This window comes from Panthera pardus, unplaced genomic scaffold, assembly GCF_024362965.1.
Source record: "Panthera pardus isolate Hobbes unplaced genomic scaffold, ASM2436296v1 HiC_scaffold_17, whole genome shotgun sequence".
NCBI lineage: Eukaryota > Metazoa > Chordata > Mammalia > Carnivora > Felidae > Panthera > Panthera pardus.
In genome coordinates, this window is record NW_026526732.1 from 115,933,463 (window position 1) to 115,948,803 (window position 15,341).

Here is a 15,341-nt window from a genome sequence, read left to right on the forward strand (position 1 = left end):
CCGGGTCCCGTGTCCTGGGTGGTGGGGTCTGATTGGCTGACGAGGTCACGAGTCCACGAACGGCAGCCAGTTTGGTGGGGGTAGCAGACAAGAGGCCTTTCTGTAGAGGGGATGAACTCTGCTTCCGGGAAAGGTTCGTATGGCAGAAGGTGCCTAATTTCCAGGAGGAGATTCGGATGTTGGGCAGCTGAAAAGAAGAATATCAGAGGCATATTATGGTCACTTTCTGATGAAAGTACAGACCACTTTAAGCATTTTTGTCTTCTTCCCTCTGTCAGGCAGATTTTTAGGGAATCATAAGCTTTTGAGGGCTTAACTCTAGGGGAGGATTCATAGTATCTATCTATCTATCTATCTATCTATCTATCATCTTTCTCTTCTTTTTATCAATTTATCGTTTTCCTATTAGTAAATCTACTTACCTTACACTATGCCCAAGTGTTGTCATTAGTTAGACAATGGTATAACACAGCAGATACTCTGGAAAAGTGTGTGTGTGTGTGTGTGTGTGTGTGTGTGTGTGTGTGTATGTGTGAACAGTAGAAGGATGCTCCAGGGTGGCTCAGTCAGTTAAGCAGCTGACTCTTGATTTCAGCTCAGGTCATGATCTCACAGTTTGTGAGATCAAGCCCCACATCTCGATGGATTCTCTCTCTCTCCCTTTCTCTCTGCCCCTCCTTGGTTCTCTCTCTCTCTCTCTCTCTCTCAATAAATAAATAAACATTAAAAAATTTTTAAAAAGAAACACACATTCCAAGGGAAACCGGGGGACTCTACAAATCAAAAACTTAAAATAGGAATGAGATAAAGACGACCACTCTACTACAGAAAAAAATAGAGCATCCCCCAAAATTAAAAAAAAAAAATGTCTGTCTTAACCTTCTCCTTCATTAAAACTGAGGAGTAAGCAGTGCCTTTTCAAATAACTCTCCAGGAGCCGAGCGCAAAGTTTGGGACAAACCATGGACTTGCCTGTCATTTCTGTAAGGACTGTGCGTGATGTTCACCACGAGCCCCTGGGGTGAGGAAGAGGGCTCTACATCAAGGAACAGACGGATGGTGAAGGCAGCACCGGAAAGCCCATCACTTCTTCAGCCCATACACACCCGGGAGTTGGGTATGCCATTTGTTCAGTTGGCCTACGAGAATAGGTTCCTATTAACTAACTTTGATCTTAGTGATCTGGAGCCGTCCATAGGAAACCAAGAGGGTTGACAGACACATTTGTTGCATATTTCAGGTACTCCCCAAAGGTTTGGTGCTGTGAGGGGTGATGGGGTGGGGGGGAGGGAGGAGACGGATATGCCAGCAAAATCGGTATTCCAGGAAAACAGTCTGAGGGCCATGCTGCAGGGGGTTAGCTCTGATTGTTCTAGATAATGAGCGTGTGCTACGTCCTCATATATGTTTACATTATAAATGTATAAAGGCACGCGCACACACAGCAATATCTTTAATTTGAGCAAGTAAGACATTTCGGCTCCCTACCTTTGGCTAATTCTCTAAGCTGCGAGGTTTATTGTGCTGTAGAATATACTCCTCCACCTGGATGTAAAGCAATTTGCATTTCCTCTAGTGTGAAACCAATTCGCCGCAGGTATAGACCCAAGTAATTACAAATATCAGATGCAATTTTAGTAATTGTATGTCTTGTCTGAAAGTGGTATTCATAGAAAATATAACTTTAGGGGAGCATATCACGAGTTTGTTTGCTTGAAGAACAAAGCCCTCGCAGATAGCTAGCTGGTGAGCTGCGATCAGGTTGAAAAGTCAGTCTAATCTCTACGTTTAACGAGGTTGATGAAGAAAACTCATTAATTCCAATTTTTGGAGAAATATGTTCACGCCGGGCATGGAGGAAAGGAGGACTTAAACAGGTGGCCTGAGATTCGGGAAAAAGCCCGATTGGTTTTAAACTGCAACTCGGAACGAAGACAGAATGTTGATACTATCAGCGTCTGGCAGGCAGCTCGGTGGAATATTTAGCCTTGCTAGATCGGGCTTCATACCAACCAGACGAGGTTTATTTCGGAAACTGGAAATCTGATGGAGATATGACGGAGATATGAGGGCAATAACCCTAAGCTGGCCCAAAAGAGTGCTGTGTGCAGGTGATTTGGGGGTGTGGTGGGGGTGATATGGGGGAAGAAAGGCAGAGAGGTTTATGATTGATTTTTTAAAAATTTTTTTTAACGTTTATTTATTTTTGAGACAGAGAGAGACAGAGCATGAGTGGGGGAGGGGCAGAGAGAGAGGGAGACAGAATACGAAGCAGGCTCCAGGCTCAGAGCTGTCAGCACAGAGCCCGACACGGGGCTCAAACCCATGAACTATTAGATCATGACCCGAGCCGAAGTCAGACGCTCAACTGACTGAGCCACCCAGGTGCCCCAGGTTTATGATTAATTTGAAAGAAGTAAAACATATCTCTTACCTTTAAATAATTTAAATAGAAGATTTCTGGGAAAGAAAGTCATCTTAATAAAGTCAAATAATCCAATTGGCTCTTCTGCCATTTCGGGTCTTTTTGGTCTCTGTCGTGTCCACTGATGTAAGTTCTATTCACTGGGTCTCCTCTGCAGAAAAAACTCAATCCTTCCTTCCCATGACCAGTGACACTGTTGAAGGCAGCTGTGGTATGTTCTGTAATTGTCTCTTTTGAGGATCGGATACGCCTGTTTCCTTCAAACCTTTCTCTTCATATATTCAGCCATTTCCTCAGCCTGTTTCTTTTCCCAGAATTCATTCGTCAGACATTTATTGTGCACTAACGGTATGCCAGGCGTGCCCAAAGCTAGGGTTCTGAAACAAAAAGGATCTATTCCCTTCCATAAAGGAGGGCTGAGGCTAGTCGTGAGACAAATGCAAAATCTGTGCCAGAATAGGTGCTATACTAGGGATATGCATAGAGTCTTACGGAGGAAGCGTTTGTCTGTTTTGTGCAGAAAAGCAAAATGTGTCGGGTAGGGTTTGATACAGAGCAGAGAGGGTCTCTCGTGTCTCAGGATTTAAAATCTCTCATCTGCAACTATACTTATATGCCCCTTTTCATACCTAATGCCATTTATGTATAACTTTGATCTCTGTTTCTTTGTCATACTTGTCAAAAATTGTTTATTTTATTATTTTTTTTTATTTAATTTTTTTTAATGTTTATTTGAGAGAGAGAGAATATGAGCAGGGGAGGGGCAGAGAGAGAGGAAGAGAGACAGTCCTAAGCAGGCTCTGCAAGTCAGTGCAGAGCCTGATGCAGGGCTTGAACTCAAACTGTGAGATCATGACCTGACCTGAGATCAAGAGTTGGTGGCTTAACTGACTGAGCCACCCAGGCACCCCAATTCTTATTTTTATTTTTAATAAAATAAATTTTATTTCATTTTTATTATTTTAATAATTTTATTATTTAATAGTATTTTTTTATTAATATCTTCTTTTATTGTACCAACTCTTTCTACATTAAAAAAATGATTTTTGTGTCGCTTATAGCTTTCTGAGTTTATTTTCAGCCTTCTTGATCTCTAGTATATTCTTTTAATTCTATACATTTCCTCTGGGTACTGCTTTAGCCACATTCCAAAGATTGTTTTTTTAATGTTTATTTATTTTTTGATAGAGAGAGAGGGAGACAGAACATGAGTGGGGGGAGGGCCAGAGAGAGAGGGAGACACAGAATCCGAAGCAGGCTCCAGGCTCCGAGCTGTCAGCAAGAGCCCGACGTGGGGCTCGGACCCATGAACCGTGAGATCACGACCTGAGCCGAAGTCGAACACTTAACCGACTGAGCCACCCAGGTGCCCCAACTCCAAAGGTTTTGGTGTATGAGGTTCTTGTGGTTGCTCAGTTATAAACAACTTGTAAAGTTGGCTTTGTCCCACCCCAAAGTTCTCGCAGTGACTCTCCTCAGATCCTGACGTCCCTGCCAAGAGGACGCTTGGAGCATTCACCCCTGCAGAGGGCCACCCTCCTTACAGCGTCCCTTTGCCCTCCACAGCCATTTTGAAGGGAGCAGCAACATTGGCTCTAATTAGGGTGGACGGTGAGGGGAGCTGGCAAATGGGTATGTTTTTCTTAGCCGTGTTGCCAACGTGGGAAATTGAGCTTGGAGGAAGACCCCTTGCCAGAACAACTAGTTAAAACAAGAATGTTGATTGCGTCCGGATTTCATCAGAATGTGATGAGGTGCATCATTCAGCAAGGTGGGAGGCGGTGGACTTGTGAACATCTATTCTCCTCATTCAAAGCGGCAGGGTTCAGCGTGAGCACAGGTGATCCTCGTAAAGCTCTGTTTCAGGTGGGTGCCTGCTGGGCTGGCGCTTAAGGCGATGATGTCGCCCATTGGGTCCTTGCTCTGTTCCCTCCCTTCTTAAAATCACTTTGCCTTCTGAACGCAGTGGTCTCATGTTCCTCTTACCCCTTTTCCTATGAAAAGCCGCCCTTAAGAGAGGATCCGGAAAGTCCGAGATACAAATGATGGATACTTGATGTACTGCCTCATCCAGACGGACACTCGTTTTAAAGGGAACACAGAGCCTGAAGTTGAAGGAAATCAGCGTGATTTGTAGACCTTCCATCCTTGGTCGTACGGGGGACTATTTGTAGGCGGCAGGAGATCCAGACTCTCGTGTGGGTGGGGGCTTGGCTAGGATCTGAAGTGGATGAAGAAGTTTAGGTGGTTCTCCCTCAGAGGCCATCCCCCCCGCCCCCCGGGGACCTTCAGCTGTATCTGGAGACGTTTTTGGTCGTGCTAACTGCTGTGGAGGATACTTACTACTGGCATCTAGTGAGTAGAGGCCAGGGATGCTGTTAAACAGCTTACAATGTGTAGGACAGCATCCCCCCGCCTCACCAAGAATTATCTGAACCCAAATGCCAAGAGTTCCGAGGTCGAGAAAGCTTGGCTTAGAGAGACATTTGGTATTGGTAGTGACATTGGACCCCGTATTGAAGATAGAGCAGGGAGAGCTTCAGTGTGCTGACTGGAGAGCACCTTCCTTGAATAAAAGGGCTCTCACTCTTTAGCAGTCATCTTATTGTCCCATGACCCAGTGTAGACAGATCTTCTGACTTCTTCGGAGAATTAAAACAAAACAAAACAAAACAAAACAAAAACATCTTTTTACATGAGATTTCTACATTTAAAAATAGCAAGCATTAGTCCAAATGAACAATGGCTAAGGGAGCCACACTGGACTCGGCTTCTCAGTGGCTACTTACAAGCCCTGACCCAGACAGTCTTGCCCCAGCCACGTAGTTGTGGGCTCTAAATCCAGGGCTTCAAGGTATCTGGAAATTTGTGGTCATCTGTCCTGTCCCCAAAGACCGCGACCGTACTACTGAGGCAGGAGCCAAGGAGAGGTCTGCTTCAGCTGTGTCGGGTGGGGGGGGGGGGGGCGGAAAGTATGAATGTTCTAAAACTGTTCTAGCACCATTTGGCATAGTTTCCCAAAGCAATTTTACCTGTTCCTCTTGTAAAAATCTCTTGGGTTCTGGATTCAGATTCTGGACATTTCAGATTCTGGACCTTTCTCTCACTAATCCAAGTATCTACTTGACAGAGTTGTTGCAAGGATTAAGGAAGAGAATATACATGAAAGTCTGTAGTGTAGAGTTGTGTGACACTGAAAGAATTGTCAGCAGACCCAGATGCAAAGATAATATGACACTGTTTGAGACTGTAGGTTTTTGTTTTGGGTGTTTTTGTTTTGTTTTGGGTGTTTTTTGTTTTTTTTTTTTTTTTTAACTGGGTAGAATTAGTGACCAGCTCCTGGGATAATGAGGTGAGTTCACTCAGCTTGAATTTGGAGGGTAAACACATGTCCTTTGTGTCTGGGAGGTATGCTTGAGATTTCCTTTGTCTCTCCCTGCTTTGGGGAAAAGCAAATTTGGCATGGCCTTTGAATGTCTGACTCCCCCACACTTTTTTTTTTTCTCTAGTGTGGAAGCTTTGTAAATTTGCCTTGTTAAAAACAAGCCCCATCTTCGTACCTGCCGAAACCTAGTTCTCGTCCAGAGGCTATGCGATGAACAAAGGGGGCTAGTAATACCGACCGCACGGGGTGCAGACAGCCCGGCCCACGCAGGTACACCGCTCCAGCCGGGGAGGGCGGCTGTGTGTAAAGGACGCCTTTTATTGTGACTCTTTCACCTCCCCCAGCCCAGCCCTGAGCCATGAGAAGAGGAGCGTTGTCAAAGAGACAGGCCAATTTTACCCATCTTACACAATAGCGCATTACAGACTTTCCAAGAAGACGCCGTTCAGGGTGAATCACCAAATTCAGGATGAAAAGGTTTTGATTTGCAAAAGCGCTCAAGCATTTCTCCTTAGAGCCGGAGATGGCAAGGAAGGAACCGACGTGCTTGCAGCTGCCTCACCTTTGGGCCAGGTGCACTGGCACGCGCTCCGAGGTGGTGCGGGGCTCGTGCAGCCGGCATTCACAGGCGCCTTTGTCACACCCTGGGTGCCCGGGCCGTGAGTGCCTTACTTAAAGGCAGAAAAGAGTGAGAGGGTGCTGGTGATGGCGGGGTATTGAAATGTGTGGAACGGAGTCGAAACACGAATTGCAGGTTCACGTCGACTGGAATTACTGTTAAAATTTTCCGGACCTCAATTGGGTTTCGTGAACACAGGTAAGAGGTGATGAGCAAGGATGCTAGATTGAGGATTGTATCATTTGGGATGATTTCAGCTACAAATAGCAGAGAAATCTCTCTGAGATGACACAAGCCCTTCTACTCAAAGTTTGGGCTTAGAACTAGCAACATCACCTCCACCCGGGAGCTCGGGATTGTGGGATCCTCAGCTCCAGCCCACCCCTTCTGGATCCGAATCTGCATTTTAACAAGAGACATGGGTTATTTGCACACATTGTAGTTTGGGAAGCACAGCATTAAACAAGGACCTTTCTTTTTTTTTTTTTTAAATGCATTTCAGATAGCAAGCCGGCTAGGGGTCAGCAGTGCGGGGATCCTTAACTCAGCAAGTCAACGATGTCAAGGAGGACCTGGGTGTTTTCCATTTTTCTGCTCTGCTGTGCTGTGTGTGCTTCCTTTTCCACTCAGATTTATCTTTCTGTGGTCACAAGATGGCTGTAGAAGCTGCAGGCTTTACCTCCCAGCACAGCGGAGGGAGGGGGTAGGAAAAGGAAGCTTCCCCCTCCTATACGCGTTTTTGACAGCAGGGAAACATTTGCCAGAAGCCACTCAAATAGATTTCTCCTCGTGTTACACGTCTCATATCTGATTGTCTAGAACTGCAGCATGTTGCCCATTCCTAAATCGGGTGCTGGCAGAGGGACCGGAATAAGGATGGTTGGCTAAGGCCAATGCACATTTACCCTCTGGGACGAGGTAGGAGCCTGGCCTCCTTGGAAGCACATGGTGTAAACATATAAACACTGTGTTTCTGTAACTGGGCAGAAACAAAGGTGGGTAGGGGAGAGAGCTGGTGGGAAAAGCAACGGTGTGTGTGCTGCAAGAGCTTTCTGGAGGCTGGTCACTTTTGTCTTGGGACATGAAGAATTTCCTCTTGAATGTTTGAGAGTTGAAAAAGAACTCATTCTGAGAACCCCTCCTATGACTGATCCAAGAGAGACTGTCCCAGGGACATATATAGCCTTGGATAGTTTGTGCCACAGGAAATTGTTAATGATAGAACAATGCAATTTTGCAATTTTAGACCTAGACAGCTAGAAAGGATTCTTTTAAAAAAATTTTTTATTAAAAAAATTTTTTTAATGTTTACTTATTTTTGAGAGGGAGAGAGACAGAGAGTGAATGGGAGAGGGGCGGAGAGAGAGGGAGACACAGAATCTGAAGCAGGCTCTAGGCTCTGCAATGCTTCCCAGGCTAATGCGAGCACTTTCTCCTTTCTGGCTCCCTCCCTACTCCCTTTCTTTCTCCTGCACAGAGCCCAACGCGGGGCCTGAACCTGTGAACCACAAGATCATGACCTGAGCCAAAGTTGTACGCTCAACCGACTGAGCCACCCAGGTGCCCCAAAAGGATTCTGTTTTTTTTTTTTTTTATGTTTATTTATTTTTTTAGAGGAAGGGAGACAGAGTGTGAGTGGGGGAGGGGCAGAGAGAGGAGACACAGAATTCATCCGAAGCAGGCTCCAGGCTCTGAGCTGTCAGTCCAGAGCCCGACACGGGGCTCAAACCCACAAATCGTGAGATCATGACCTGAGCCAAAGTCAGACACTCAATTGACTGAGCCACCCAGGTGCCCCTTTACTGACTTACTTTGAAAGACTGGAATAGATCCAGTGGATCCCTGAGCCTGTATTTTCCCTCTTATACTCTTATTTCTGAGGGGCCGAAAGAGAAGAGGCAAATACAGCATTAGACTGCTACAGTAATAAACGTATCATGTTTAGGCCAGAGGAGACTTTCTGCACACTATTCTTGGCCCTGTTTCTGACCGCTTTGGGAATATTGCATTAGTTCCTAGCACTGTGTTTTAAGGAGGACATTAAAAAGACCATGGGTAACGATGATGATGAAAAAATTACGGGCAGACATTATACTAAACACTTAAAGGTTTTTTTTCACTAAATCATTACGAAATCCCTTTGAGGCAGACATGCCAAAGCTGGAAAAACTGAAGCTCAGGGAAATGCATGAGCCTATGGACAGCTACTTAACAGTGGTGCTGGGATCTGAACTCAGGACCAGCTGACTCCAAAGTCTATGCCTTTCACACCACGATAATCATTAATTTACCTAAGCATTTATTATATGCTAGGCATTGTTCTAGGTGATTTATCTTAACAATCCTCACTAAACACCTAGGAAGCGGGGAATATTTGTTACTCCGTTTCACAGGTAAGGAAATTGAAGCTTAGACTCTTTGAGTAACCTACCTGTATCCACACACCTGTCCCTGGGTGCGGGTATGAACCTATGCCCGTCTGACTCCGGAGCTCCAGGGCTCACTGCTACCCTATTGCTTGCAGATGTCAGAGCAAAATGTCGTATCCTCTCTTGCTCAAGAGAGCAGAATTAGGATTTGGAAGAACTTTCTAAGAATCCGTCTGTGCCAACAAGACTATCTCAGCTACAGGAGAGCTGGCTGGAAGTAATGAGCGTCGCAGTCAGGGACGGTTGGCTGAACTCACCGTATGTAAGCAGATGTCGAATCGGGTCATTTCCAGAGTCTTCGTCAAGAATAGGGGTCTGTAAGTGGTCTGCCTTTTTAGGTGCCGGGTCATTTGGCGACTGGAAGGGTGCACTTGGCAAGAGGAAGAGGTAGGCGGAGAAAGATTCCATTATCTTCAGGTTCTTTGCTCCCCCACACTCCGACCCCACCGCTAGCTCTCACACTCGGGCTGCCCACACTTTCAACTTACTGTCAGTGATGCTCTTTTCCACATCTGGACCAGTCTGTTTCCACATTTTTCCTTTGAAACAAGAATTGGACCCGTCTTTAGATATATTCGCCACTTCCCCAAACACCCACGCTTGATGATCTAAAAGCCTGTGTCTTCGCGTGGTGAGCGACGGGTTAGCGCTTCCCTGAATGCAAAGCTGGGGTCACACTCGACTGCGGAAAGTGCTTGCCCAATTTCTGTGGACTTAAGATTAGTCTGTGGCAGCCCTGATTTGTTCTGAGAAACGTATACAAATAGAACGTTTGCCCAGAGAAGCATTTCCAAATGTCTCAGTCCGGTTTAGCTCCATTCTGGGGAGAAACAGAATGATGGCTCAGCGACTTGAAACTCAAAAAAGCGAAGGAATCCTGTCTTTGAAACGGGGCTGGGGCTCGAAAGGCGGCTTCCCAGGCTAATGCGAGCACTTTCTCTTCTCCGGCTCCCTCCCTACTCCCTTTCTTTCTCCTGAGCTCTGCTCGCTTCTGGTGTCTGCCTTTTCACTTTGAAAACCATTGGTTTCAAAAAGGCATCTTTGGCTGTTAGTTTTGTGTGTGTCTGATTTTATGGGTTTGTGGACCTCCTGAAATTAAATTAATTTTAAATGGGTTTTAATTACTAACGCTTTGGGCCATTGCCTTTAGCAAAGTCAACAAAACAATCAGGGTTACCTTAGTTTGTCTCTTTGAGGACTGTAGACATTCATTTGGGCTCCTGGTAAACAGAAGAGCTTTCGAACTAAAAAAGTAAACACATAAAATAAAACCACTGCTATATTTGAACACCTGAATTTATTTTTCTCTCAAAAAAAAAAAAAAAAAAAACCAGCCACCTTTGACTTAGGAAAGAGGATTTTACATGTGCACGAAAGGATTTTTGTTTGTCAATAATATCTCATTATTTTTCAAAGGTGGGGCGAGTCTCCGTCATAATATTATGCTATGTAAATGCCAAAGCAGAAGGTGAATTATGACCCGTAGGTTTGAATTCTCTTCTCGGCCCCACACAGAATACTTTGTATGTGACATTTGAGAAATGGGATTGCTTCTCAATATAGTGTCCCCTCGTAAATTAAGGGTAATCAACTCCTAGCTCAAGACTGAAGGGATAATGAGATGATGTTCAAAATGGCTTTTAAGTTTCTACCTATAGAGGTTGAAGGTGAAAAAGGAATAATGCAATGCCTGTGAGTACCCCCTCCCAGGAGGGAAGGCTACTCACGCTGCTCCCAGTGGAATGTTCTGTTCAATCAGGGGCCATCACTTGAGTGGTTTGATAATAAGCTCAGATTGACTGCAGATAAAAATGAGAAAGGTTGATTAAGTCATTTAGTCCCTTGACAATTTTGCAAACCAAGTGATTTCTGTAAGGATCAGTCTTAAAAGCATGGATGGCTGCCCAAAATAACCCAAGTTCTGGGTTCTACCTACTGCCCCTTCTCCCAGAAAATATTGCAAGATTTTGGCTGTTTTCTCTGAAAATTAACATCAAACTTCCTTTCTCTAAATGTAGGCTATTATTATTAACGATTCCCAAGTGGTCTGTAATACCTCTTTCATCCGTCTTAGTTGAAAATGTGCTAAAATACACCCAGGTATGGTTGCCAGCTGGTTAATTCATTAATCAGTTACATTCATTGTATAGTGTGGCCAATATAAGAATTTGTCTAAGCAGAATATAACTCTATATCTCAGTGTCCAACTATATTAATACAGAAGATCATCAGAAGGAAGGAGTGATTTAAAATAAACGCTCTAAATTTGAGCTACTTGGGACAAATGCGGAAAGACAAGTAACTTTTTTTCCCTTTTAGTTTCTCCCTAGAACTGACTTCCCAGCAATCCTACTTAAGTCACAGAATACTGCAGGTGCAAAGCCAAATTAAAATACAGGTAATTATTTATCAGTAACACCAACATATTGCATTTGTCTAATGCTTTACAGTTTCTTGCTTGCTTGCTTGCTTTACAGTTTCTAAAGTGGTTAAGCTCATCCTCCTTACCATACCAGCTTATTTTTCTTCAGACGTTTTTAAAATAATCTATGCAATTGTCCTGCCTTTATAATAGAAGTCATCTTCATTTATTTAGTCCTTGTTGGGGTCGTGTCTGTTTGAAAATTTAAGAAGCAGATGATGTCTGAGAATATTCCTGAAGCTCAGATTCCAAGGTGAGGCATAAACACAGGCAGACATGTGTTCCACCACACCCCCCCCCCCCACACCACACAGATACACACCACACACGCACACACACACACACACACACACAGAGCTTCTTTCCCTTTTTCTTGGCTGATATTCCCAGTCAGAAATGACTTTTCTTTCAAATCCCCCTTGACAACTCATAGTACATGTTATTGCTTTCAATGGCTGCCCACCACTGGAGTTTTCTTTAAAGGCAAAGAGTCTGGATAGGAGAAAATGAATCCGAGGAAGGAAAAAAAGAGTTTGAAGAAGAAAACACAATTAGGTAAAAAAGAGAAAAGCAAATGACGGGGCTTTTAGTTACGTGATCCTTCCCAAACTGTGCTTTTCTCTGTGACATATAATTTAGGCTCCGTGCGGATTCTTAGTAGTTTGGAATACATTTGGAATAAATTGTCTTGTTTTGATGACTCTTAAATATAGACCACTATTTGAAAAAATCATAACTGATAAATTGTTTTCTCAATCAAACAGGACCAGCGGAATTGACCAGAAGGAACCTCAGAAAGGAAACAGGAGGGGAGGTATGTGGTGAAATGCTGGGGTTTGATAGGGTCACAGACAGGCGTGCTGCTGGGTGGGCTCTGTTTGTACTCAGTTTTCCTTCAAACCCAAAACTGCTCTTGAAAATAGTCCAGTCAAAAAGAAGAAGCATTGGTGGGGACACCTGGGTGACTCAGTGGGTTGACTGTCCGACTTTGGCTCAGGTCGTGACCTCTGCTGCCAGCACAGAGCTTGGAGCTGCTTCAGATTCTGTGTCTCCCTCTCTCTCTCTGCCCCTCCCCCCACCCTCTCTCTCAAAAATCAATAAACATTTATAAAAAAAAAAAAAACAGAAGAAGAAGAAACGAAGCCACTCTCACCGTGGGCATTTGGCTGCCTCCTCCCTGCACCACCAGGCCTGGTCAGAGCCTCTGTTCTCTGCGCCCATGGAGCCCTTCAGGACCCCCAGACAGGCCTTGGCTAACAGCTGTCCTGTGTCCCTCTCAGTAAAGGGACTGGGGACAAGCTGCTCACGACAGAGTCCCCGGGGGTGGACAAGGAGGCCCTGAGCGGGGTCTGCCCGAGAGACACCAGAGAGTGAGATGTGGTTTAATGAAGTAAAAGTGGTAAACTGAGCCCAAAGAAGGACCGCCTCCCCAGAGGCCCACTTCTGAAGATGACTCATGGACTGGGGACCCTCCCCGAGGCCATCTTGGGAGGCACGGGCTCAAGATGGAGGGCCACATGAGGGAAGGAACCCGGTCACTCTGTCACCTCTGGAGCAGAGTCACCCCTTCCAGGAACGCTGGGTCGAACAGGGGCTACTGGCTCCACAGAAAGTCCGGGAAATCATACGACCTGCCAGTTGTGATTGATTTCTCCTGAGTTGTTAGGGTTGGAATCCAGGTCTCTTAGTTAATACCTTTGGGGACATCCGTCCGCCCGGGGCCCCTGCCTGCCCACACTGGCCACATACAGAGGAGAGAAGAAGACTCAGAAGGGTGGGATCCCCGGGATCTCGTGGGCAGCACCAGGCTTCCTGCAGCAGAAGGAAACCTTAAATCAGGAAAATGAGCCTCACCCAGGGACAGGGAGAGGGGCCCCACCACTCTGTCCTAACTTGCTCTGGTGTGAGAAAAGGGACATGGCCTGGACCTGCTTTGAGCCCCCTAGGTCTGCTGTAGGGCCAGGTGGGCCTGGAATAGCGGGGGCTCCAAGTTGCCATCAGCCCTTTGCACTTGAGCCCGTGCCTGTGTAAGTGACATCCCTTTCTGTTTCAGGGCCAAGTTAGGGAGAACTCCTTTCTGGCCCCTGGCTGGCCTCCCCTTCCCCCGGCCCGACTACTCTGCCCTGGTTGTCGGGCAGTTGTTTATCTTAGAGGCAGAACATTCCCCGGGGTTCTGAGCCATCGGTAGAGACCCACAGGACGCTGGCACTTGGAGACAGCGCTGTGGAGCGCGATGCAGCCATGGAGGGCCTGCCGCCCGTCACCAGATCCACGTTCCAGCTGGCCTTGGAGCACCTGGGTGGTGGCGGGGGGGGGGGGGGGGTGCGCCCTGTGGGTGATTTCTGAAAGCTGGAGCCATGTCCCGGGCCTCTGTGTGTTTCCCTGGGAGATCCTGGTTTGTACCACGGTGCTGGTTCGGGTGTAAAGAGACTACAAACTTTAAGAAGTGTGAAGGCTCTAGGCAAACCGTGTTCTGCCTGCAACAAAGTCTGTGGCGAACGTGGTGAGAATTTCGCACCAGTGACACAGGCCGATGAGGCCCTCAGGCACCTGGGGCGGAGGCCGGTCCTCTCACGTACAGACCTTGTGCTTGTCGGCGATGAAAACAAACCTGAGCAGGACGTCACTCCAAGACGTCACCGTCAACTCCCTGAAAAAGGCACAGAGGAGCCAGCCCCCTAAATTTTCCCAAGCAACTGATGAAAAACCCATCTTCAAGGCATCAGAGAAGGACAGAGGACAACTTCAGGAGGAAATAATGGGTGGTTTGAAGGAAAGTCCAGAACCGTCCAAACAAGAAGTTGCAAGACGGAGGCAGAGAGTCCAGGAAAAGGAGGAGGAGAGAGAAGGGCTGGAGCAGCCGAACGCAGGGATGCGGCAGGTCTCGAGGGAGAAACTCAGCCAGTTGATATCAAGGGCAGAAAACCTGCTGACGACCTTCCCCTTCTCTGATCTCCTTAGAGAGAGGGGCAGTCAAGCAAAAGAGAAGATGGCAATGGCCCCATCCACCAGTCAGTAGTTGATCTGAAGAGTGTCGACCATGCTGACTTCAGGGTGTCCCTTCAAAGTACGAAGAAGAAAATCAAGAAATAGCCAGACAACTGTGGGAAGGAAAACAAACGAATGAACAGCTCGCAGGACAAATAACAAGACCCCAAACCGAAGAAGCACCTTTGTAGCGTGAACATTCACAGCTTGAAAGTGAGATTCTGCGGTTGAAGCTGAAGCTTCCAATTCTGCCTGGATTACATCAAGAACACATCGTGCAACATCACAGACAGTTGTTTGAGGAGGAAACAGGCTGCTTGGGAGTCGAGAAGAAACTTCCCAGCGTGCGTAGAAACACGAACTGCACAAATCAGATTCCCAGCCTCTAGAGGAAGACGGCCGAAGACATGGGCAAAGAATGGAGAGAAGCACTGCCTCCAATCGAAAGAGAGTCGTGGGGCGCCTGGGTGGCTCAGTTGGTTGAGCGTCTGACCCTTGGTTCCGGCTCGGGTCGTGACCTCCTGGTTCAGGAGACTGAGCCCCGCCTCAGGCTCTGCACCGACAGTGAGGAGCCTGCCTGGGAATCTCTCTCTCCCTCTCTCTCTGCCCCTCCCCCACTCTCCTCTCTCCCCAAACAAATAAATCCTCTTCCCTGAGGACAGAGCTGGAGAAAGCTGGACAGCAGCTGTGTTGACTGGAGGAACCTCGAGGAGCTGAGAGAAGGAAAGGATCGCCACAGGCAAATGCTGGCCAACGCCACGTCCGACTCCCAGCCTTTCCCAAGTGGCCCGTTGGCTCCCGGTGCTCCACTCACAGCCCACAGAGGCCGCAAGTGTCGGGGGGTCCCCTGGGCCACCAGCCCCTCAGGGAAGAGGAAGGTCATGTGCTGAGCTCAGGGATCGAGGCTCCCCTGCAGGTGTGGCCCGGCCCATGGCAGCCGGGTCCTGGTCACCCACAGCCTCGGCGCATCTGCAAGTGTTTTCTGTCTTCACAGTCGTTTTCACTGATCTCTTCTTGGTTTGGTTGCTGTCATTTAATTGCCGCTACGGTCGTTCTTATTCAAGTAGATATAA

General features: G+C 46.7%; 1 long non-coding RNA gene across 2 annotated transcripts in view; it reads left to right on the forward strand.

The window, feature by feature from the left end:
* The window catches only part of LOC109249574 (uncharacterized), a 30,770-nt gene extending 15,680 nt beyond the window's left edge, over positions 1–15,090 (forward strand). Inside the window, exons 1-5 of one of the 2 annotated variants that reach the window (XR_002072641.2) lie at positions 8,081–9,120; positions 11,178–11,256; positions 11,434–11,533; positions 12,045–12,094; positions 14,931–15,090. This is a non-coding gene — a long non-coding RNA (uncharacterized LOC109249574). Of the gene's footprint in view, positions 1–8,080; positions 9,121–11,177; positions 11,257–11,433; positions 11,534–12,044; positions 12,095–14,930 lie in introns of those variants that run through there. The other variant, XR_002072640.2, reaches the window with a different exon arrangement.
* Positions 15,091–15,341: the final 251 nt, after the last annotated feature.